Genomic DNA, 25,157 nt, shown 5'->3' on the forward strand with positions numbered 1-25,157 from the left:
CTAAGATCAACCAAAATGATTCCGTCTGCTTCCAGGAAAATGCTGTCCAGAGACAGCAGTACCAGCAGCAGCAAAGGCATATGCAGTAGATGCTACCACTGTTGCCACCTTATTGGCCAGCATTCTTCAATCAATTAAACAACAGTGTGTGTGTGTGTGTGTTCGTCCTTCATTGTCGAAGAAGACCAAATTAAACAAGCATTTATTTAATGCCTACTCTATCCCTGGCAATGGCACACAAAGACAAAAGTGAAACAACTCTTGCCATTAAGGGGCTACTATTCTAAAGGGGTAGACCAGAGTGCAGATAGCATCACTTGGAATAGGTTAAGAAGCACTGTGATAGGAATAGAATAGGAAAGAGAAGATAAAACCCCCAAAAATCAAAGCTCAGTGTCCCAGGGGCACGATCTGAGTCCTAGTGAAGAAGAATGACAAGTTCTATGACCAGGTGGCACAGTTTAAAGATCTCCCGTAGCATACTGACTGGCACATGGTAAGTATTTAATAAATCCTTGTTTATTGATAAAAATCCAAACAGCTCTTGGAATTCTGGCAGCCCTCAGAATTCTCTCCCTGCTTCTACTCACTCTATATAGAGTGTTAAACCCATGGATAAGGCTCTACACAAAACTCCCTGGGTAAAAGAGCTAGTTAAAACCCTGGCTACCATCCAGGTCTCTTTTCCCCACCAGTTTTGATTTTTTCTTTCTCCTTAATAAATGTCCAGGAAAATGACAGAAACCATCTGTCCCAGCTACAGGGCCAGAATTGTCCCAAACCCAGACTGAAACAGGGTCCCAAACAAAATCTAACACTGACAAATCAGTACTTGACCTTGAGGAACAAGACTCTACAGAGAAAACTGGTGGCAGCAGCTGAGATTTCCTAAGTAATGGTAAGTAAAGCAAAGCAGGGATTGAAAGAAAAGACAGTACAAATAGTTATCTCCAAGTTAGACCTTGGACATGAAACAAGACTTACAAGAGTTACCATCTGGAAACCTAAGAACTTCCTCTTTGTCATCAAAAAGCCAGATGTCTGCAGGCACCAGTTTCAGATCCCTACATGGTCTTTGGGAAAGCCAAACCTTAGTATCTCTCTAAGAGATACTAAGGAGGCACAGCTAGCTGCCACTGAAAATTTCAAGTTCAGAAGGAAGAAATCCCAAATGCAAGGGAATACATATAAACTCCAAAAAGAAAGCAAACATGAAGAGACTGATGAAACAAGCATAGAAGTCAGGGACATAGAACTGGTCACAGACTAACCAAATGTATCCAGAGTAAAAGCTGTTGGAGCTTTGAAGACACAATAGTAATGATACTGTAAATCCTGTTATGGAAGTAACGATGTAACTATCTGGAAATGAGCATGTTTTTCTCCAGTATTTTGGAGATTAAATGCAACCTGATTTGAAATTTGTAGTGCTTCTATCAATTAATAAAGTTGTGGCTTTTTGTTGGATAAGAAAAAAAAATTAAAAATCCCTGTTATCTCCAAAGTGAGACAGTGAGACCCACTTTTGCTCAAACAATTTTCCATTTGTCCTTTTGTCCTTGAGATGTGATCATAGCTCTGTCTCATCCAAATTCAGGTTGAGATACATTCTTACCCCTCCCCTCAGGACTCCTAACAGATCTTGGGCTTCCTGAGTTATTTCCAAAAGTTCTTGACCATCTCAGACAGAGACACCTCAAGCCTGCTTCTGGTCGGCTCTCACTTGCTGGGTGGTGCCCATTTTTTTTCCTTCTGGATTTCAGTCTTGGACCACCCTCCATCTTAGTACAACAAACTTCCCTCAATGCATTCTTTGTTTGAACACTTTTCACTCTCTTAGAAGGCACATATCCTATTCATTGAATGGCTGTTACCTCACTCTAAGTGAGTACTTCATGGGCCTTGGCCTAAAGGGGCCAAGGTCTCCCATTGCATCCTGGGCCATCTCCAGTCATCCTGATGAATATCTGGTCAACTAGATTCAGATGGCTCTGGAGGAAAAGTGAGGCTGGTGACCTGCACAGCCCTCCCTCACTCAAAACAAAGTCAAGTGTAAGTCATATTGTCATTTCTATGATGGCATGGTCTTCTTTGTCAACGAAGGATGAACACAACAAGAAGGCACATGTAACTCATAACTACAATCATAGGTTCTCAGAGTTGGAATACAAGTGGAGACCATCTAATCCAATCCACCATGTCTGACTGGGTATTCTCTTCACAACATCCTTGACAAGTGGTCATCCAGCCTTAATTTAAAGATCTCCAGTAAGAAGCACCCATTTATGACCTCCAGAGGCAACCCATTCCACTTTGGACAGCTCTGCTACTTAAGCAGTTTTTCTTTACGTTGAATATAAATCTGCCTCTGCGGTTTCTATAACTTGGCTTCTAGTTCTGCCCTCTAGGGACAGGCAGAACATGTCTAACCTCTATTCTAAATGATACATAGTCTTTGAGAAAGCCAGGTCCTTCATATATTTGCAGACAAGTATTGTATTGCCTTTCCAGCTCTCCCCACCCCCAACTCTTCTTCTGGCTAACTAACTCCTATCCAGTTCTCAGATGCCCCCTAGCAACTGCTTGTGATAGTACCCCACCTGTACCACAGGTACATAATTCAAAGATATCACCTATATCACCTTTGGTGTTCAGTTTAATAAATAGTTCCTAAGAGCCTATTAAGTGCAAGATACTAGAAGTATTTGCTCAGGACACACATGACAAATCAGCCACTCCTTAATAAGTGCTTTTTGATTTTGATAACCAAATTAAATGTGCAAACATGAAAAGAGAGAATTCATAAGTGGAAAAATCCAAAACTAAACCTCACATCAGGTTATGCAATGAAATGTTCATCCCTTGAGAGAAGCACAGGGAAAATGATTCCTTTCTTCCACTCATCAAGAGATATTTGCTTCAAATCTTTGGGAATATGGAAATTGACTAAGAGAATGTTAATTAGTGGGGCCATATATAACCTTTGGTTAATTGGTCAGTACTCCAAAATTATACTCTTGAACTCTGAGGAAAATTAATGAAGAGCTTCCTAAAAGAATTAGCATAGCTCACAATCTTTGACAAGAATACACATGGCTTAGTAAAATAAGTGGCTTCAGGAATTCCTGCATCTTGCTTCATTCTTTAAAGAAAGGAATGGATTCTAGCTCATTGTTTTCTTAGTAAGACTGACCTCAATCTCTCCTCTGTCCAGTCTTCCCAGCTCCTGAGTTATTCCCTTGATTTTTTTGTAGATGGTTGTGTTTAATGGAATCAAAGAATATTAGAACTAGAAAGGAGCTTAGAGAACACGTTTGTTTTTTGTCTCTTCTGCTAATACCATAAATCCTATTAATTTGGAATACGTGGTGATTAAGCAAACATTGACTGGAGGAAAGACAATATAGTTCCTTCCTTCAAAGAAAAATCTTACCTGACTAATTCAGTGGAGAGGCAGCATGACTTGGTGTAGAGAATGGGAAACTGTTCTGTTTATCATTTAAAGCCCTTCAAAACCTGGCTCCAGCTGACTTTGCCAAGTTTATCACACATTACTGACCTTTACAAACTCTTCATTCCAGCCAAACTTGCCTTTGTGCTGTTTCTCACAAGCAATATTCCATCTCCCACCTCCATAACTTTGCACAGGCTGACCTATTCTCGATATGTTCTCCTTCCTCTCTTCCACCTCTTAGAATCCCTAGCATCTTTCAAAGTTCCACTCAAACATTACATCTTAACGAGGTTTTTCCTGATCCTCCATAGTAACTATAACATATTATTTGTATTTATTTCACAACTCTGGGAGTTGTTTCTGCAGATAGTATGAAATCTCCTTGAGGGTAAGGACTGTTTGGTTTTTATCTCTGTGTTCCCAGAGCCTACTAGAGTTCTTGGCACACAATAAGCACTTGACAAAAGCTTACCAATTAAATGATTGGTTTTGGAGTCAGGATATATATAAATATATATATATCTAAGTTCAAATCCTGCCTCTCATATTTGCTTTAATCAGCTTTCTGATCACAGGTAAGTCACTAAGCCCATCCACTTAGCCTCTATGTGACTCCATTTTCTAAAATGTAAAATGGGGAAAATAATGTTTGAATTCCTTACTTCACAAGGTTATAGGACTCAAAAGGGAAACTACTTGTAAAGCACTTTTCACATCTAAATGGCAAATAAATATGAATATGGCTAATGGAATGCCCCTCTTTATATACCCTTAGAGTGATAATGTATAGGAGAGAAAAGGTTACATGTGTGTTGTTCTAAGACTAGAGCACTACAGATTGGAAGTGACAGTCATGCATATTTCTTTCCAACAACTAGAACTATTTCAATAAAAAGGGCTTCTTCGTAAGGTAATGAGTTACCTGTCACTAGGAGAATTCAGAGACTGACTGATACTGCCAGAGATGCTGTAGTGGGAATTGCTGCATTAGTTGACAATTAGACAAGGTGACCTTTACAGTTTGGCTTCTGTTTGGCTTAGACCCAGAGGGCAGGACTCAGAAATGAGTAGAATTCTGAGAGTGGTTGATATATGCTTGATAGAAGGAAACAATTCCTAAGAATTAAATCTGAAAGAAGGAGGAGAAGCAGAGGAGGAAGAAGTAGGGGAGAAGAAATGAAGAAACAGTGACCAAGTGTGGTAAGTCTACTCCTGTAGAAGTGGGGGGGGAGAGGGAGAAAGAGGGAGAGAGAGGGATAAAGAGGGAAAGAGAGGGGAGAGAGAGAGGACGGGGGGGAGAAATCAAGCTAGAAAATATTTTAATTGAGTCACTAAAGTTGTGGAAGAATGCTTCATGCATAAAGAGACAAGGCACAAATGGTAGGGATAAATGGGCATTACTCAATGAAGAGGTAACACAATGTGATTTAGCATAGTTGTTAGCACTGGAACAAGTATTCTGAACATACGCAACACATATTTATCTAATAATTAGGAAGAGAAAGAGCAATAATAAAATGCCCATGTTTATGGATGACAAAGTTATTTTGGGTAATAAACTAAACTTATGGGGAAAAATCTGCAGGAAGATTTTGTGATAAAGGTAGCAGATGAGTTAAATTGTGAGCCAAATGCAAGGCAAAGGGCTTAAGAAAAGGAATTCAATTTTTTCTTGCAGAATGAAAGGTGTGGAGTTCTTAGTTAATACTCAGAAGGGAGTCATTCTAGATTTTCACCCAAAATCAGTCCCACAAACTGCTTTGGTTAAAAAAAGCCCCCCCAAAAAATTAAAGAATGAGAAATATACTGGAAACAAAACAAAAAGTGCTACCCTGTCCTTCAGCAGACTTCCTGGGCATCCATACTTGCAATGTTATTGGTAATTTTTATCATTAAGTCTCAAGAGAACTAGAATAGACCTGGAGAAGGGCTGAAGAAACGCAAATATTAGTAACTAAGGTACTGGGGGAAGAGGGAAGGGAGCTGGGTATTAGGAAGGAGTCATATTGGGTCACCCTAATAAAATATAGGCATTTTTAAAGGAATAATGAGGACTGAAGGAGATGAAGGTTAGTGAATATCTTTGATGGGAGGTGAAGTGGGGAAGTGGGGATGTTTGTCCAGCACTTGTTAAATCATTTTATTGCATGTACATGCATGAAGTCATCAGTGAGTTAATTCTAAGGAATTCTATGCATTCATTAAAGCCGATACAGCAGGTCAGATCCTTGGCAGCACCATTAGTCAGGAGCTTGCACACCTTTAAATCTTCAAGCATTGTATAAATGTGAGTTATTATTGTTGTGTGTTGTTATTATTATCCTGGAAAGCAATAAAACTGCATTTCTTTACAGAACCATTCTATAATTCAAACTTTTTGCCAATTCAACCTGACCTTCCATTAATTATTCTAAACTGATGCTTTTAAAGTGTTCTAGTGCTTCTTAAGTGCTCTGATTTCTATCTAATCTACCCCATTAGATCATAAACTCTTTAAGGCAAAGGATCTTATTTGCTCCTCCTTCATGGATTATATCCCTATCCATTGTATAGAACAATCTGTACAGATGAGCTGTTAGCAACGCAATTGGATCATAATATTCATAGTCTAGTATTGGATATGGGTCAGCTAAGTGGTGCCATAGTGCACAGAGCACCAAGTATCACCACCATCTCTTCCTGAGTTCAAATCTATTCTCAGACACTTGTTAGCTGTGTGATCCTGGGCAAATCACTTAACCCTTTTTTTGCCTCAATTTCCTCATCTGTAAAATGAGCTGGAGAAGGAAATGGCAAACCACTCCAGTATCTTTGCCAAGAAAACCCCAAATGGGGTCACAAAGAGTTGGACATGACTGAACAAGAAGTCCTAGCAGTGAAAGCTTGGCATGGGAGAATCTTGCTTTTGATCTCTCCCCCATCAGTGCCCAATCCCCAACCCTCCCACTTCCATCTTGTACTGTGGTTTCCAAGAGCTTATTTCTACTGGGAGACAAAATTGTACTATAAGATTGCTGAACCTGAAGGCGTGGGCCTGAGTTCAAATCTTGACTCTTATTTTCTTCCTGTTGGCTCTTGAACAATTCACAAAGTCTCTAGACCTCAATTCCTCATCTGTAAAAGTGGCACAGATTACCTCTGAGATTCCTTCTGGTTTTAGCTCTATGGTCCTATAGTTCTTCACCAAGGAAGTTATAGTCTCTCCATACCCTGTAGCCATCCAAGATCCTGATAGAAACTTACCTGTGGTCTAAAGGTCCAGGTCATAAACGGAACAGGTCAAAGCTCCTGCACCATTCAGCAATGAGGTAAGGCCTGTGAGTTGCTGCTCAATTTTCAGCCTGGGCTCTTAAGATATACCCAAGCTCAAAAGAAAAAATAAGCAAACCAAGAAACTTATCTCTCCACAATCCCATATCTTGTCAGAACTCTGCTAACTACTTCATACAAAGGTGGAGTTTCTATTCTGCCTTGGCTTTAAACTAGCTGGGTGTCCCTGGATAAGATAGGTCACCTATCTGAGCCTTCGTTCTCTTCTCTATAAAATGAGGGGGTTGAAATAGATGATCTCAAAAGCTCCATGGAGATCTAAGTTTTTCTGATTCCATGACAAAAAGGAAAAAGGTCCCCTTGGGATTGCTTAGGTTGTGAGAGAGTCTGTTGCCTTGGACACTTTCCTCACTTTTAGGGGGACTGGAAGTGTTTTCCTTTTGTGGAGATCAAGAGAGAGAAAACATGACTCGAGCATTCAGGACACGTCCTGGTAACAAATACCTCCCTTCTCCTCTTCTGAAGGACACTGGAGATCAAGTAGGGTTGATATCTATCAAAGATGTCAGCCAACCCCTCTCTGCCACTCTGAAGCCTAATGGTACTTAACTCGTAAGCCTGCCCCCAGATAGCAAAAGGCAGGATTCTGCCTTCAACAATTAAGTTAACAGGGGGATGATAGTCTAAGCAGTCAGATACCAAATCAAATCTGCCTAACATTTCTATGGGCCCACTTACTGCAAAGCCCCAGGCACTTAAGACATTTATTACTCAACACTCTTCAGCTGTTACCCCTGCCTTATCTCCTGAGAGCCTGCGGGTTTGGGGTCTAGAAGTGGTCTGGGAAGAGAAAAGTAACCTTTTCATGGAATTAGGGCACCATTTCATAGGATAATAGGATATGAAAGCTAAGGGAACTTAAAGCTCACTTAGTCCATCCTTCTCATTTTACAGATGAAGAAACCAAGACCTAGAGATACTGTAACTTGACCAAAATCACCCAGTTGTAGGAAGCAGAGCCGAGCTTAGAACACAGGGTTGTTTTTTTGTTTTGTTCTGTTTTGTTTTTTAATAAGTCCCAATAGGGGCAATATGGTGTAGTGGAAACAGCACTGAATTTAGAATCAGGAGGTCCTGGGTTTGAATCATACCTTGAACACTTACTAGTTGTGTGACCCTCCTCAAGTCACCTTACCTTCTTGGGTCTCAGTTTCTTCATCTGTCAAATGAAGGAAATGGACTAAAAACTGAGGTTTCACCTTGTTGTAAAGTGATGATGCTAGGAATCCAAACCCAGTGCTCTTCCCATTAAGCAACGGGGTTGTAGAACATCAGAATTCTACAATTGAAATGAAATCAGAGGCCACCTAATTCCCCTCAGCAGGAATCTGTTCCAGCATACCCCCTTGCTTGAACACTTTCAATGATATACTACCTTCTCCTCCCAAGGTAGTTCCTTCCACTTGGCGATAGTTTTAATTATTAACAATCATTCCAATGCTTCCATTTGGCAGACAGGGAAAACAAAATCCCGAGGGGACAACTCATTTGCCCAAGTTATGATTTAATGTTCAACCAAGCTCTCCTTTCCCCACTTTGTGAATAGTATTGGAGAACACTGTGCCCTACAGAGGCATGCTGTACTAAGTTTGACTTAGTTGAAGAAATTCCCCTTAACAAAAAATTAGAAAAAAATGGGAGGTCTTCACTTATTAGGGATTAGCTGGATAAACTGTGACATGTGAGTATAGTGGAAAACTATTATATGGTAGCCAATGAGGAATATGAGGAATCCAGAGAAATATGGGAAAATTTTATGAACAGATGAAGAAAGAATGAAGCAAAACCAAAACAATATACACAATATCTGCTTGGGGAGGTGGGGGGAACAGAACCCCTGAGGATGAAGCCAAGATTAGGCAGATTAAGGGCAGTGACCCAGCTACACTCTTCCAACATTCCCCTCCAAAAACATAAAACGCCAGAAATCCAGTTTTGAGCAGTAGACTAAGAAAAGATCAGGGGGAGGTATTTTTCCAGTCTAAGAAAACTTAAGAAGGCGACAAGAGATTTACCAATGCAAAAAAATGAAAGAAAAGAACTCTAAAGGGAAGATGAACATTTAGTAATAGTAATGAACAATCTTGATTTGTAGAGAATAAAACAAACCTTTTTGGAAGAAAAGTGGGGTACTGCTGGGGCAGATTGTTGCCTGCCCTGTCAGATGTGGTCACTGTAGTTTTTGCTTCACTGTTTTTCTTTGTTACATGGGAGGACTCACTTCCAGGACTGGGAGGTGAGTATGTATGGAAACGATGAGTATAAAAATAAAATATCAATCAAGCTTATTTTTAAAAGAAAATGTCCATATTCCATATGTTTCTGAATGATTCATCATAACTCTGCTTTTCTCTTTCTAGAACTACAGAAGCATAAGCTTCCTATGGACAATCTCCTTTTCCTTGACTTATCCATAACGGAAAAAGAGAAATAGAGACTTTACCCATGCACTAACCCCAAGATCAACCAATCAGAAGGCCAAGCCCAGTAGATTCTTAGAGGAGTGAGAAAGGGGCACCTTTCTCAAATGACATGTCTCACTCCCCTCTGTGTTATCTCTCATCTCCAGCACAGCTCAGGAAATGTGGGTCAGCTAGATGATTCTATGGTTACTGCAGCAGGGGAGAAAGGCAACATATCCCATTCATTTTACAAGAATCAAAATTTTACCAAGTAGGATTGAATGCACTAGGGAATGTAGGGAATTGTAGGGAAGGTCATCAGTGCAGAAGTTATACCTTGAATCTGATTTCTCTCTAGACCTGAATAAATCCTTTCTGCTACTTTACAGAAAAAAAGTTTTGGTTCTATGCATGGATTTTAACAAGGGTCAGCAAAAGAAAGCTATTCTGAAACGTAAAAACTCATTCCTAGCTAGCAGGTCCTACGGAAAAACAGGAAGTAGGCAGGTTTTGGCCCACAGGTCATTATTTGCCAATCCATGGATTATAAAATTGGATGGAGATCTAGGGGAAAAGAACCATAAGACTCAAATGTGATTAATGTTCAGTCTCACCTGTCACTTTCTGACTAGTTCTGGGAATTTCTTCTCTGCCCCCATTTTTTTCTACTTGTAAAATGGAGATAAAAGCACTTTATCTGTCCCATCTCTGGTGAAAGTAGAAACCAATTCACATGAATGAGATGCTGGAACAATTTAGAATTCTGGATTTCAAGCTTGAAGAACTTCATCAGCCATCTAATCAATTTACAGATGAGAAAATGGAGATCCAGGGAAGTTAAAGGACTTACCTAAGGTGACACAAGTCATTAGTATCAAAGGTGAGTTGTGATCACAGGTGCTCTAACTGGAAAACTAGGGTACTTGTTACGCTTTGAAGATCAGCAGAAATGACACACATATTTAAACAGCCCTGGGCCCAAAGGAGACCTGCTGAGACAGTTGTAGACCTCTACACCAAAACAGGGTGATCCCACAGAGCCAGCATGTCTTTGTCAAGAGCAAGCCACACCAGGCTAATCTCATTTCTTTGAGAGACAGAGCAAGTAAATGAGTAGATTAAGGGAATGTTATGGATAACACTAGTGCCTTCCCTCTGTTGTTTTTTTTCCAATTTGTCTGTCTTCCCCATTAGACTATGAGTTACTTAAGAGCAGGAATTATCTTTTGCCTTTCTTTGTATCTCTAGAGCTTAGCTCAGTACCTGGCATATAGCAAGTACTTTAAAAATGCTTGTTGACTACCTAAATTAATTTTTTAAAAACCTAGAGATTCAGATTGCCAGCAAATGTTATTTTTAAGTTTGTTGTTTATCATTTAACATCTATTTATTACCTTTTGACTTTGGGCAAGTCAGTGAAGGTCTCTCAGGGTCTCAGTAGCCTTGTCCAAGGTCCCATCTAGTTCTGGATCTGTGATACTGTGATTTGTGAAATCCAGTGGGGGGTGGGGGGTGTATTAAATGACCTAGACTTCAAAAATCTCTATTTACTGACCTAGTTCACCCTCCCTCCTCCTGCCTTCCACTTTAGGCATATGCACTGAATTAATATGCCAAAGGAAAAAGACTCTCTTGTACACTTTTTCTTGTATATGGTATTTCAAATTTTTTGTTATTGTTATCATTTTAAGTCATTCTTCAAATGCTCTCTCCAGTAGAAAGGAAGAGATGGCCAAAGGAATGCTGGTGAAAACGCTCATTTGCACGGTGTATAACATCTGTATTAAAAATAGTCAAAATGGTATTTCTGGAAGTAATTTGATCAATTACAAGGTTCACTTGTCCTAAAAAGACATTCAACCATTCTGTTGCTCATGCACATGCTATTCAACTGATTCATCACTTACAACAATGCCACTTTGTCCCTGACAACCCAATGGCTCGAGGTTGCTTTATGGCTAGACATGGTTTTTAATTCCCCTTTGGGAAGCTGAGATGCAAAGAGACTGAGAAATATGCCCAGGGTCACACAGGAAGGCAGTCATGGTATAGCAGGAAACAGAGTTGACACTTGGAGCACTGGACTCCAAGTCAGGAAACCTAGGGTGTTTGGTCTCAACATGGCTGAAGAATCAAGGTGGCAGGGCAGGAAGGGCACTGGATTTGGAGTCAAAAACTTAACTCTGAATGGGACCACTGGTGTGATTTTGTACAAGAGATTTTCCCATGTTTCCCTATTTATAAAATGAGTTTTAACGAATATTTTATTTTCTTTGTCCTTTACTTTCCTAGACCTTTCAAGATCAAAATCATCCTAGGAAGATAAATCACTGAAGCCCTCTGAGCTTCAGTTAGCTCATCTGTCAAACCTCAAAGGAACGTTTTGAAGATCAGTCTGTGTACCCACATCTGGTGCCCTATGGGAAAAGACAATGTGGCTAAGTAGGAGGGTATGTGGGAGTAAGATATAACTCATTCAGGAAGCCCAAGAGAAAGAGGAGGTAGAGGGTATGGTTTGGGAATAAATCAAAAGATAATTGGAGGAGAAAAGAGATCTATAAGTACAGCAACAGGAGTCCTCAAGCTGTGGGATTTTAGAGAGTTGGCACGTGGGACTTGATTCTCCTGCATGGGGAGTGTCAGAAGAAAATGTTGGTGAATTGGGACAGGTTGTAAAACAGAGGAGAGTGAATAAAAAAGGAAAAATAAAGAAGACACTGCCAGTAGATGCAGTACCATCTGCTGAGAGGACTAAAGGAACAAAGCAAGACAGAGAGAAGGGGGAAGACAAGTTAGGCAGCTTCTGAAGGGAAGGGTATGGCAGGAGGACAGGAGCAAAGCAAAGAAATAAAAGTAAGCAAAGATCCATTTCATACCCAATGGGAGCAGCAACCCAGTGAGAACAGCGGAGAAAGAAGACAGGCTTGGGCTGCCTTGGTGAGGAAGGAACTTTTTCTGGAGTTCATAAGGGAAGACAGGGGAGGAGAGAGACCAGGTAAGAGATCCAGGGAGCAGTGGGCACAGAGAACAATTCCAATGCTAACAGCTGGCCTTTCTTTAGATCTTTAAGGTTTATAAATAATTTACACACATTATGTCATTTGTTATTCAGTGTGGCCTTGTATGAAAGGTGGTATACATATTTATCCATTTTTTAAATGGGACACCGAGGTGACAAAGGTTAATAGCATTTCTATGGCATTTTAAGGCTGGCAAAGCATTTTTCCTATATTATCTCATATGATTCTTACAAAAAAACCTATGAGGTTAACACTATTATTTTTCCCATTTTACAGATGAGGAAACTAAGGCTGATGCAAGTAACTTGCCCAGAGTTGCATAGCTAAGTAATTCCCTGAGGTGGAATTTTAATAATAATAGTGATAACCAACATTTATAGAGAATTTACTATGTGCCAGGATCTGTGCTAAGCACTTTACAATCATAATCTCATTTGATCCTCACAATCCTGGGAGGCAAGTGCTCTTATTATACATATTTTACAGATGAGGAAACTAAGGCAAACAGAGGTTATGCCACTTGCCCAGGGTCACACAGCTAGTAAATACTGAGGTCAGATTCATATTTAGGTCTGACTTCAAAAGTCCAGCACAGAACCCCAGAGCCAGGTTTAAATCCCAGGTTGTTGTCTTCTACACCTATGATTGGCTTAGTACAGGGAGCTTCCAATGTGGAAATTTCCTCCATTAATAGGAATCAGCAACTCTTCAGCAAACAATCTCAGAGAGGCGCCCAGGGCACTGAAGCAGGCTTACTAATCAGGTCAGTCCTAAGTGGCCCAAGGTAAGGCATGAATCCTGGTCTTCCTGACTTCAAGACTCAACCTTCTATTTACTGCACTATATTATCTCTCTTCTGACTCAGTAAGAACTGGAAATACAGAAGGCAAATAGATTGGAATTCTGGATAAGAATAAGAGGTATCAGAAAGGGATAGAAAAGACAAAATTTCAAGGAGGCCCCAAAAGACTAAAGTCAAACCAATATAGATAAAACTCAACTGAAAATAGGAACATGTAACCAGAATATCATAAGAATGTAGAAAGTGGGAGATGTAATTCACAGAGGAAAGAACTAGATGCAATTTTCATATAAGTGGGCTTGCAAAAAAGACAGAAGTAGGGAGGGGGTACAATATATCCCAGAGTACTAGAATAGGAGTTAAGGAACCTGGAATCTAGCTTCATCTTTCCAAGTCAGTCAACAAGAATTTAAGTGCCTACTATGTGCCCAGCTCTGTGCTAAGCGCTAGGGATATGAAGAAAAGCAAAATAAACAAACAAAAACCAGTCACTGTTCTCATGTAACTGGAGATTTTCCCCAAGTCTCTTTGACCAGGCGATCTCTAAGTTCCTTTCCAGTTCCAAAACCAGAGCCTGGGGCATGAGAATCTGAATGAAAGCATATTATTCAACCTTGGTCATGTTGCTTGGACATCACTTTCTTTATTAGACATTAGTTTCAAAGGATCATAAAATTAGGGCTGGGAGGAGACTTCAGAAGTCATCTATACTAGTGCAACCCTCTTGTTTTACAGATGAGGAAAGTGAGGTCTAGGGAAATTGAAGGATTTGCACAAGGTCACACAGTCCAATAGCTACTCTCCCATTCTACACTTCTGTGACACCTTGCCTGAACTCTCCTGTGCCCATCCATTGAAGACTTGACTATCAAAGCCAAAGTTCCTGTTGAAGCACTTTCTCATCTTTCCCTCTACAGTTTGCCAGAACACCATCAGCTGAAAAGTAAGTAGCTGAAGCTCTGAGAGGATTTTTCTCATGTGTTGAATAGAGACTCTGTATCTTTCTTTCAATTGACAAACAAGGAAGAAAAGCCCAGGGAATCTGTAAAGGTTTCCTTAGAAGCTGTTTAGATGTATTTCATCAGCTGACTGAATCTACTTATCATCCCCTACATGATCACCCCATGGGGATCTGAGGCAGCAAGGGGGTGATGGTCTGCCTGCCGCTGACCGCTTTGGCCACTCACTCTGATGTTTTATCAAAGTGACAGCTAAGTGCCATGGGCCCATTTCAAACAGAGAAGATGCTTAAGTGTCATTTCTCATGATCAGTGATAAAGAGCCAAGAATTTGATAGCTTGATTTCCAGCTGTCTCTTCAATGTGACATTTCAGAGGACCACCTCATAAGCCAGTGTGACATGAGGCCAAGGGGGAAAAGAAATTGATTCAGATCTATGGAAGACAGGAAAAGAAGGAAGGAAGCATTTATTAAATACCTACTATATGCTAGATACTATGTTATACACTTGACCAATGTGCTTCAGCAACAACATTTACCACTTCAGCACTGTGCTAAAAGCTTTATAAATATTATCTCATTTGATCCTTACAACAATCCTAGGAGATAGGTGCTATTGTCATCCCCAAACCGGAGGAAACAGGCAAAGAGAGGTTAAGTGACTTGCCAAGGGTCACACATAAGTATCAGAGATCAGATCTGAACCCAGATCTTTCTGACTCCAGGCTCAGCACTCCATCTACTATATCACCTAGGAATTCTAAAGTCAGTACTATGTGTGCCTGGGCTCCAAACAGAATTCAAAACTCAGGAGGTTACCAAGGCCAGGTGTCAGAGAAGAGGTAAAGAACAAGCTAGGGTAGGTTGTGGAAAATCACAGAGGCAACAAGGAGGATATTACAAGAAATGACTGTTTTAAAGAGCAAGTAATATAGTAGACCAGGACTTTGTGCAAGGACGCCCTGAGGTAGCGATGATGATAAGAAATATTTGTCTTTATACAGCATGTTTTACAAAGTGCATTTACGAGTATCATCTCCCGGTAACTACCAAGGTGGGACAATGGACAAAATGCTAGGCTTAGAGCTAGGAAGAGACAAGTTCAAAACTGGCCTCAGAACTGTGTAACCCTGAACAAGTCATTTAACCACTGTTTGCCTCAGTTTCCCCATCTGTAAAAAAAGGATCTAATAGACCTTCAGGATTGTTATGAGGATCAAATGAGATATTTATAAAGTATTTAGCACAGTGCCTGGCATGAGTTTTATAAATGTTGTTAAATTATCTTCACAAGAAGTCTGGGGGTAGGAGATAAAATACCCCAATTTTACAGATAAGTAAACTGAGGCAAATGGTTAAATTACTTGCTCAGGGTCAAACAATTAGTGTCTGAGAGAAGATTTGAATTGTAATCTTCCTGACTCCAAATCCAGCATTTTATCCACTGTTCTACGTACCAATTTCCTACCATTCCTGATTCAATGGAAGGAGCACCAGTTCTGGGGACAAGTACACCTGGGGTCAAACCTTACTGCAGATGCCTACTAGCTACATGACCTTGTTCAAGTCACAACTTCCAAGTCTCAGCTTCTTCAATTATAAAATGAAGAGGTAGGACTAGATGACCAGGAAGGGACCTCCCTTCCAGTTTTAGCTCTATAATCCTATGATAGAAAGGAGAGCCAAGAAGATTGGAAAAGCCCGGACAATGGAGCAGAAAATAAAGTGGAGGAGGGAGCAAATGTCCAATGACTAGATTGGAGGCCTAGAATCCTTTGAGTGAACTGTTTATACTGAGTAGATATATCAGAAAGTCATCATTTCTCTAACTTTGTCCTGTATAAACCTGGCCTTTTTCACTTAAGCCTTAGGACATTACAAATTCTCTTCAGTGAAACCCACAGGACTGAGAAAGAGATCCAACTACACTTGAAATACAAAGTGGATGAAAAATACACACGTTGGTAAACAATGGCTCTAAGGCCAGATTCATACAACGCAAGTTCAGATCCAGCCTCAGAAACTGCGTAACCTTGGGCAAGTCACTTAACTTAACTTTCCTCTGTTTTTTCATCTGTAAAAAGGGGAAGACTAGGTTTGGCAAGGATGATGAAGGTTCTAAGACTCATTCTTTCCTTCGTGAGAACCCTCCTTTTTTTTCCTCTCTTTTTTCCCCATATCAATTCACCAAAAATGTTTTAAACACCTCTTGGGTGCCAGTCACTGAAAGCCTTGAGAACACACAAAACAACAAACTGTAAAGAATAAAATAATCCTTGACTGCAAGGAACTTCCATTCCACAGAGTTGTGCAGGCAGGGGCTTGTTAAAATGAATTCACAGATGATTAAAAAATATATACAAGATATTCTATCAGCTGAATCTGGGGGTTTTCACTGGCTGCTCCCTAGGCCTGGAATTCTTTTCCTTAGCATCTTCATCTCCTTTTTCCCTGAAGTTTCAGTTAAAAGCCCACCTTCCACAAGAAAGCTATCCCTTTTCCATGATTTATCGCCAATTTATCCTGTACATAATTTGTTCGTACACAGATGTCTGTGGATCTCCCATTAGACTGTAATCTCTGTAAAGGAAGGGACTGGTTTTTGTCCTTTTTTCACACAGAGTATTTAGCACAATGTCTGGCAAATACTAGGTGCTTAATAAATGTTTGGTGATTTTATTTCACACACATTCCAGAGGAAATATATGCCAATAGATCAGGAAAGACTAGGAACTGGCATCTAGGGTGTGCCTTGAAGCTAATCAATCAACCAATCACTAAATAAAAATTAAGCATCTTCTGTATGCCAGGCACTGTGCTAAATGCTGTGGATTAAAAAAAAAAGGCAAAAGACAGTCCCTACTTACAATCTAATGAGGGAGGCAAAGTTCTAACAAACATAGAAAGCCACCTATATAGAGTGCAAATAGGAATTCCCTATTTCTTTCAATATAATAATATTAAATATGATAAAATATATAATATAAATTAATTCCTGGGTTTCTTAAGAGAAGGTACTGGGACTAAGAAGGGTGAGGAAAGACTTCCTGTAGAAGTTGGAATAAGGGACTGATTCTAAGAGGTGCCATTCTATTGTCCATGAATAAAGTTCATTTGCCCAAAACTCACCAACGTGTGAAAATGTACAAATTCTTCTTTTTTAATTGTCTCAGGTTGTGTGATGCTCCAAAGCACTTTTAATCTGATCATTTTTTAGTGAAATCAAAAGATTACATGACTATTTCTACCTCTTCTATTTCTTTCCCTTCCCCCACCCTACAGAACCAAGTGACTGCTTCAAGTCTGTCCACTCAAGTCAAGTACGAAAAAAGCACAGGTGGGCCTGGTGTGACAAAAGCTAGGCCAATTGAAAACACAGCTGCAGAAACGACAGGCTTAGTCCAAAGGGACCACGTACAGGATCAACTCTGCCAAGTCAAATATGTTCTGCCTTATACAGGAGTGAGGCAGAAATCAGCATGAAAACTTTCACTTGTTCCTGGATCTGGGTGCTTCTGGAGCCCATCCAGAATCCCACGTGACACTATGGAAAAGACAGATTAGCTTCCCTACCCATGTTGTCCTGGGAAATTACACTTAATATTTCTCTAGTCGATTAAAATCCTAATCTAAGTCCTAGATATAGATAGACTCCAAGGAGCAATGACCACATGTCCTTAGGAAAATCATTTCATTTCTCTGGGCCTGTCTCAATTTCCTCACCTGCAGGATAATCGAATTGGATTAGATGATGCCTAAGATCTCTTCTGAGGTTGACATGAAGGCAACCATGGGGTTTTCAAAGGCTACTGTCAGAAGAGAACAGAGCTCTGGCTGTTTTTATTGAGTAGGAATAGCGTTAATCATCAATCCAGCATTGAGCTGTGTTTGTCAGATGGAGATCAGCTTTGCTGATTTGGAAAGGTTTATCACTGGCACCTTGGAATTCCACTCAGAAAGACTACCTCTCAAGTCATGGAGAGGTTGTGTTCTGCCTCTCCACAGGGGAACCCATGTCAGCAAGAATGAAAACATGAATCTGTAAAGCAAATCATTTCCCTGATACCTTTCCTCCAGTTTTGCTTCACACTACAAAATGACTCCACGCTACAGGAGCAGATTAACGATATGCTAGGAAGGGAGAAAGGGAGTCAATGCTACTACCTTCTGTTCTTCCTTAGGTTGAAAAACAAAAATGGGGAGAGGGAAATCTATTGCTCCGAGTAAGCAATGATTGCAGAAACAGAAGCTAGACTTCCTGAATCCTGATCCATCCAAAGCACCTTTGACCCAGAGGTTTAACATGTAATCCATGATGTGTATACCTGTGAGGCTTTACAGTATAATGTCATATGCCCCTGCTGGACAGTAAGCACCAAGAGGGGTCTGTGTCTTACAAAAACTTTGTTTCTCCCCCCATGTCCAACACATGATCCAGTTTCATAGTCATATGGCAAGAACAAGGGATGGTAGGTAGACAGCCAGAGTGCTTCTCTGGTACCCTGGTCATGAGAGAGTAAGGAAAAACCTGGCTCATCAGATGGACCGATTGTGGCAAATTTATGAGGGAATATGGACAAAAGTTGCACAGGATGGATAAACATTGGTGGCTTACAACCTGTGTTATTTCTGAGAATTCCTGAATTGAAGACATATCTATGAGTATTTATCCTTTGAGTACTGGATTCTAGCATTCACCACACAACAGGGTTTAAAAAGTCTGGTCAATGCATGAGTAGTCTAGTGGATAATTCATCATGCTGGACTAACATTAAACATTTAAATGAAGCTACATATGTATACCCAGTGCCAAATAGGGCATCTGGTACTTAATATGTAGGGTGTGGTGGGGGATGTATTTTGTAAATCTCAGTGTTACATAAGTATGAGTAATTATTATAATGATTATAAAATTAATAAAATTGATTATAAACATTATAAAATGGAAGCTTCGCATTTGATGTCTAAAAAATGACATTGACATTCTTGAAATAATTCAGTTAGCTTTGGGAAGGGAAGGGAAGAAGTCTGGTTTTTTTATTTTAATTTATGGAGCTTCTGGAAAAGTGCTTAGTGGTTTAGACCCTTGAAGGTTTAGCATTCTTAGGTATTGGATAACCAAGATGCTGCTATTTGTAAAATCCCTCAGGGGATTCAGATGAAGCTACTGTGTTTTGGCAGAGCTGGAGCAACCAGTTTCAAACTCTGGAATAAAAGGATCTGTGTTCAAATCCTACCTCTGACACCCTCTAGGGTTCTGAGACCTTGGGTAAAGCTCTGAACCTCTCACTGTCTAAGTAACTCTCTAAGACTTTGAGTTGCTGAGAAGGTTCCCACCTTTCTTGGTAATGGTAGCCTCTTCACCTGGAAGATCTCAATATTAATCAAATCATAATAAATAAATAAATCATTAATTAAATCCCTATCTCCCATGCCTGGACTAGTTGACCTGTTTGGTCCTGTCCAGTTCTAGATATCTGATCCTATGGAAAGTTAAAAGTTTAGAAAGTGGATAAGCTGAGCTGTTCTAGTAGGGTGCAGGAAGGAGTAGGTATATGTCTCTTACCCTAAGCAACAGAACCCAGATAGATCTGAAAGTTTCTGGTCTGACCCACAGGTACCAGACACCATGCTAGGCACTGGAGATACAGCAACAGAACAAAACAACCCCTGCACTGGAGAAGATAAGTACAAAATGTAAGACAAATAATCTGGGGGAAGGGGGTAGATGGTTTCCAGAAAGACTTTACCTAGGCAGAAGAATTCAAGTTTGTAGGGAGCCAGAGATTCTGAAGAGAAGGGAATATATTCCATACATGTGAAATAGCCTGTGCAAAGGCTCAGCGATGGGAAACTATACAAGGAATAACCAGAAAGTTGGAGTATATGAAGGGAGTGAAGAAGTATAAGCCTTCAAAGATAGATTGGTATTAAAGACTTTTAAATGCTATACAGGATAATTTGGATTTTGTCTTAGAGAGGGGCATACCACTTGTATGTGGTACAATGGATAGAGTACTGGCCTTGGAGTCACCCAGTTTTGGATCTGGCCTCAGATACTTACTAGCAATGTCACCCTAAACAAGTCACTTACCCACTATTTGCCTGCTTCCTTAACCATATAATGGAATCAATAATAGCACCTCTCTCCCAGGGTTGTTGTGAAATCAAATGAAATTATCATTGTAAAGCACTTAGCACAGTGCCTGGCAATGGCAGCCACTATATATATTTTTAAAGATTGTAAAAATAAATTTTAAAAATAAAAAATTCAATTTTTTTGCATGACTTCATATGTGTAACTGATATCATACTGTTAGCCTTCTCAATGGATGGGAGAGGGGTGGGAGGGAAGGAGGAGATTTGAAACAAAAAATGCTTTAAAATGAATGTTAAAATTATTTTATCTTAGAGACAATAGGGAGGGCGGAGCCAAGATGGTGGGAGTAGAAAGACACACATACGCTAGCTCTGAACCCACAGCCCATAAAATATCTGTAAAAAAGAACACCCAACAAATTCTGGAGCAACAGAAGCCACAGAACAACGGAGCGGACGGGATTTCTGTTCTAGAGAGCCCTGAAAACCTCTCTCAAAAGGTCCTTCGCGCTGCAGACCTGGAGCTGAGCCCAGCCCTGCCTTGGCCCATGTGGCACCAAGAGGAGCACATCCGAGCAGGCTTCAGGGACAGAATCTCCAGCAGCCACATGGGTCCCTCCACCCATGGGCCCCAAAGATTGGTGAGAGGGTCTTCTCGGCTTGCCGAGAGGGGAGTGGGGTGCCCCCAAAACTCAGGCCCTCTCGGGAGGCAGCAGAGGAGGCGGGAGCAGACAGGGGCTCCCCAAGCAGGCAGGAGCCCAGATCCATTGGTGAAGGTCTCTGCATAAACCCCCTGAGGGAACTGAGCCCATGAGGTGGCCCTGCCCCCACCTGAGCACCTGAACTTAATCTCATACTGAATAGCAGCCCTGCCCCCGCAGAAGCCCTGAGGCTGGGAAGCAGCATTTGAATCTCAGACCCCAAGCGCTGGCTGGGCAGGTATGGAGGTGAAGTGGGTGTGAAGAGAATATTCAGAAGTCAAGTCACTGGCTGGGAAAATGCCCAGAAAAGGGAAAAAAAAATAAGACTATAGAAGGTTACTTTCTTGGTGAACAGATATTTCCTCCCTTCCTTTCTGATGAGGAAGAACAATGCTTACCATGAGGGAAAGACACAGAAGTCAAGGCTTCTGTATCCCAGCCCACTCAATGGGCTCAGGCCATGGAAGAGCTCAAAAAGGATTTTGAAAATCAAGTTGGAGAGGTGGAGGAAAAACTGGGAAGAGAAATGACAGACATGCAAGCAAAGCATGAAAAACAAGTTAACACCCTCCTAAAGGAGACCCCAAAAAATGCTGAAGAAAATAACACCTTGAAAAATAGGCTAACTCAATTGGCAAAAGAAGTTCAAAAAGCCAATGAGGAGAAGAATGCTTTCAAAAGCAGAATTAGCCAAATGGAAAAGGAGATTCAAAAGCTCACTGAAGAAAATAGGTCTTTCAAAATTAGAATGGAACAGATGGAGGCTAATGACTTTATGAGAAACCAAGAAATCACAAAACAAAACCAAAAGAATGAAAAAATGGAAGATAATGTGAAATATCTCATTGGAAAAACAAATGACCTGGAAAATAGATCCAGAAGAGACAATTTAAAAATTATGGGACTACCTGAAAGGCAGGATCAAAAAAAGAGCCTAGACATCATCTTTCATGAAATTATCAAGGAAAACTGCCCTGAGATTCTAGAACCAGAGGGCAAAATAAGTATTCAAGGAATCCACAGAACACCGCCTGAAAGAGATCCAAAAAGAGAAACTCCTAGGAACATTGTGGCCAAATTCCAGAGTTCCTAGGTCAAGGAGAAAATATTGCAAGCAGCTAGAAAGAAACAATTCAAGTATTGTGAAAATACAATCAGGATAACACAAGGTCTAGCAGCTTCTACATTAAGGGATCAAAGGGCCTGGAATATCATATTCCAGAAGTCAAAGGAACTAGGACTAAAACCAAGAATCACCTACCCAGCAAAACTGAGTATAATACTTCAGGGGAAAAATTGGTCTTTCAGTGAAATAGAGGACTTTCAAGCATTCTTGATGAAAAGACCAGAGCTGAAAAGAAAATTTGACTTTCAAACACAAGAATGACGAGAAGCATGAAAAGGTAAACAGCAAAGAGAAGTCATAAGGGACTTACTAAAGTTGAACTGTTTACATTCCTACATGGAAAGACAATATTTGTAACTCTTGAAACTATTCAGTATCTGGGTACTGGGTGGGATTACACACACACACATGCACACGCACACGCACACACACATAGAGACAGAGTGCACAGAGTGAATTGAAGAGGATGGGATCATATCTTAAAAAAATGAAATCAAGCAGTGAGAGAGAAATATATTGGGAGGAGAAAGGGAGAAATGGAATGGGGCAAATTATCTCTCATAAAAGAGGCAAGCAAAAGACTTATTAGTGGAGGGATAAAGAGGGGAGGTGAGAGAAAAACATGAAGTTTACTCTCATCACATTCCACTAAAGGAAGGAATAAAATGCACACTCATTTTGGTATGAAAACCTATCTTACAATACAGGAAAGTGGGGGATAAGGGGATAAGCAGGGTGGGGGGGATGACGGAAGGGAGGGCATGAGGAGGAGGGAGCAATTTGAGGTGAACACTCATGGGGAGGGACAGGATCAAAAGAGAGAATAGAAGTAATGGGGGACAGAATAGTATGGAGGGAAATATAGTTAGTCTTATACAACACGACTATTATGGAAGTCATTTGCAAAACTACACAGATTTCGCCTATATTGAATTGCTTGCCTTCCAAAGGGAAGGGGTGGGGAGCGAGGGAGGAAAAGAATCTGGAACTCAAAGTTTTAGGAACAACTGTAGAGTACTGTTCTTGCCACTAGGAAATAAGAAATACAGGTAAAGGGGTATAGAAAGTTATTTGGCCCTACAGGACAAAAGAGAAGATGGAGACAAGGGTAGAGAGGGATGATAGAAGAGAGAGCAGATTGGTGATAGGGGCAATTAGAATGCTTGGTGTTTTGGGGTGGGGGAGGGGACAAACGGGGCGAAAATTTGGAACCCAAAATTTTGTGAAAATGAATGTTAAAAGTTAAATAAATAAATAAATGAATGAATGAATAAGTAAATAAAAAATAAAAAATAATAATAAAAAAAGAGATAATAGGAAGCTGCTGGAGCTTTTAGAGATGGAGGATAACAAGGTCAGACCTGAGCTTGAAGAATATCACTTTAGCATGGAAACAGACTGAGCCTAGGTCAACAATAACAGATAATAGCTCACAATTAGGTTACCTGAAGATTGTCAAAGCATTTTCTTCACATTGGATTTGGGGGGTGGGGTGAGGTGGTCATCCACATTTTATGGATGAAGAAACGAAAGCTCAGAAAAATTGCAGACTTTCCTGGGGCACACAGGTGGATAAGCATCTATTCTAGGACTCAAGCCCAGGATTTTTGACTTGCAGACAAAAGCAAAATTCTCCACAACCTGGGCTACTTCACCTGTTGTTAACCCCTCCAAATGACCCACAGCGGGATGTCTCGACTTGCAGGTGAATTGGCTCTAAGTGAGGCAGAGTTACACAGTCATCAGTCTCACTCTTTCTTCCTGAGTCACTCAAGTCCAGAGGCATGGCAAAAGTCAGGATGACTAGTGATGGCCCAGGATGCAGGGGATGACCTTGGCCTCTTTGATGTCTGACCAATCTCTAAGTCCTCCACAATGCCTGCTTCAGCTGCCTTCACAGTCGTTGGAACAAATTGTTCTCACCCGCCCATTCAGTCAGGGGAAATCTTCTCATGCTTGGGGTAGACACCCTCATCGTGGCTTGGCCCATATGCCAAGGTTTTACCAGTGTGTAGCCCTTGCACATGCTACAGTTTTTGGAGCCAAAGGCAATGAGCAGCCCCGAAAATGGCTTGGCAAGCACTCACACTAGAGGTGCTAGTCTTCACTGAAGACCCATTATACCACACCTAATCATACTGAGTAAAACCTTTCTGATTTCCCTTTATCCTACTGAAGTTCAGAGGCTGTTTGATTAAAAAAAAAAAGTGGTACCTGGGAAAATAGATCTGGTATTAGAGGAGCAAAGATCATTCACTCTATTCCACCTCCTCCCTCAATCTGATATACATTTATTAAGCATTGACTATATGCAGAGCTCTAGTCAGCACTGGGAAGTAATCAACAGTCAAAAAAAATCAGCAATATTGCTTTAGCACTTCCTTTTTTCCATCTTTATTTAGTATTTTATTTTTCCCCAGTTACGTATAAAAATAATTTTTAACATTCATTTTTAAACATTGAGTTCCAAATTCTCTGCTTTCCTCCCTCCCCACTCCACCTCATTGAAGAAGTAAGCAATTCAATATAGGTTATATATGTGTGTAGACATGTAAAACATTTCTATAATAGTCATGTTTTGGGCACTTTCTTCTGCAGCTTCTCTGTAGCTGCAGCCAGTCTAACCCAGATGTCCCCCATTGCTCCTGCTGTGCTTGAGTCAACCCAGAAGCTCTCTTTGAAAGGCATGGGGCCTTGAAGGCTCTCTCTCTGCTAGACAATAGACCATTTAGTTTGATTCAAAAAAGATGGTGTGGCTAGAACAAGACCAGCTGATTATAGACCACTGCTCCTGAGAGATTCAGAGATATTGTTCCCCGGAAACAAAAAGGATGTGCCCACTTGAGACTCAAAAGGAGAAAGGAAAATTGCCAAATTGTGGTTTTTTCAGGAGCCACGCATTTCCACTTTGGTGTATGAGCCAGACAGTCAAGTTTCCTGCTATTCTGGTAACTTGCAGAGATAAAATTTCATAGGCTGGCATTCTGGCCACCTCCTCTCTCCTCACTGCCTAAATTTTGAAGTGAATTGTTTTAGGGTTCAATTCATCAAAGGTTTAAAACTGAAAGTAATTTTTAAGTCATCTAGTCTAACACTCTCACTTTACAGATAAGGAAATTGAGGCAAGAGATGTAAAGTGATTTTCCCTGTGTTTTAGGTACAATTCTTATTCCCAAACCTGCTTTCTTCCTACTGCACCACACTGCCTCTAGCAACATTCCTGCACAGGTCGGTTTTGGAAATGCTCTCACAGTTATTCTTTT

At 40.5% G+C, this 25,157-nt stretch overlaps 1 protein-coding gene and 1 pseudogene across 1 annotated transcript in view; one reads left to right on the forward strand and one right to left on the reverse strand.

The window, feature by feature from the left end:
* LOC140529724 (nascent polypeptide-associated complex subunit alpha pseudogene) overlaps positions 1–1,358 on the forward strand; it is a 71,039-nt pseudogene extending 69,681 nt beyond the window's left edge.
* Positions 1–25,157, reverse strand: part of LOC140520247 (ALK tyrosine kinase receptor-like) — a 505,219-nt gene that overhangs the window by 416,504 nt on the left and 63,558 nt on the right. The window lies entirely within an intron of this gene.

Source organism: Notamacropus eugenii, chromosome 1 (assembly GCF_028372415.1).
Source record: "Notamacropus eugenii isolate mMacEug1 chromosome 1, mMacEug1.pri_v2, whole genome shotgun sequence".
Lineage (NCBI taxonomy): Eukaryota > Metazoa > Chordata > Mammalia > Diprotodontia > Macropodidae > Notamacropus > Notamacropus eugenii.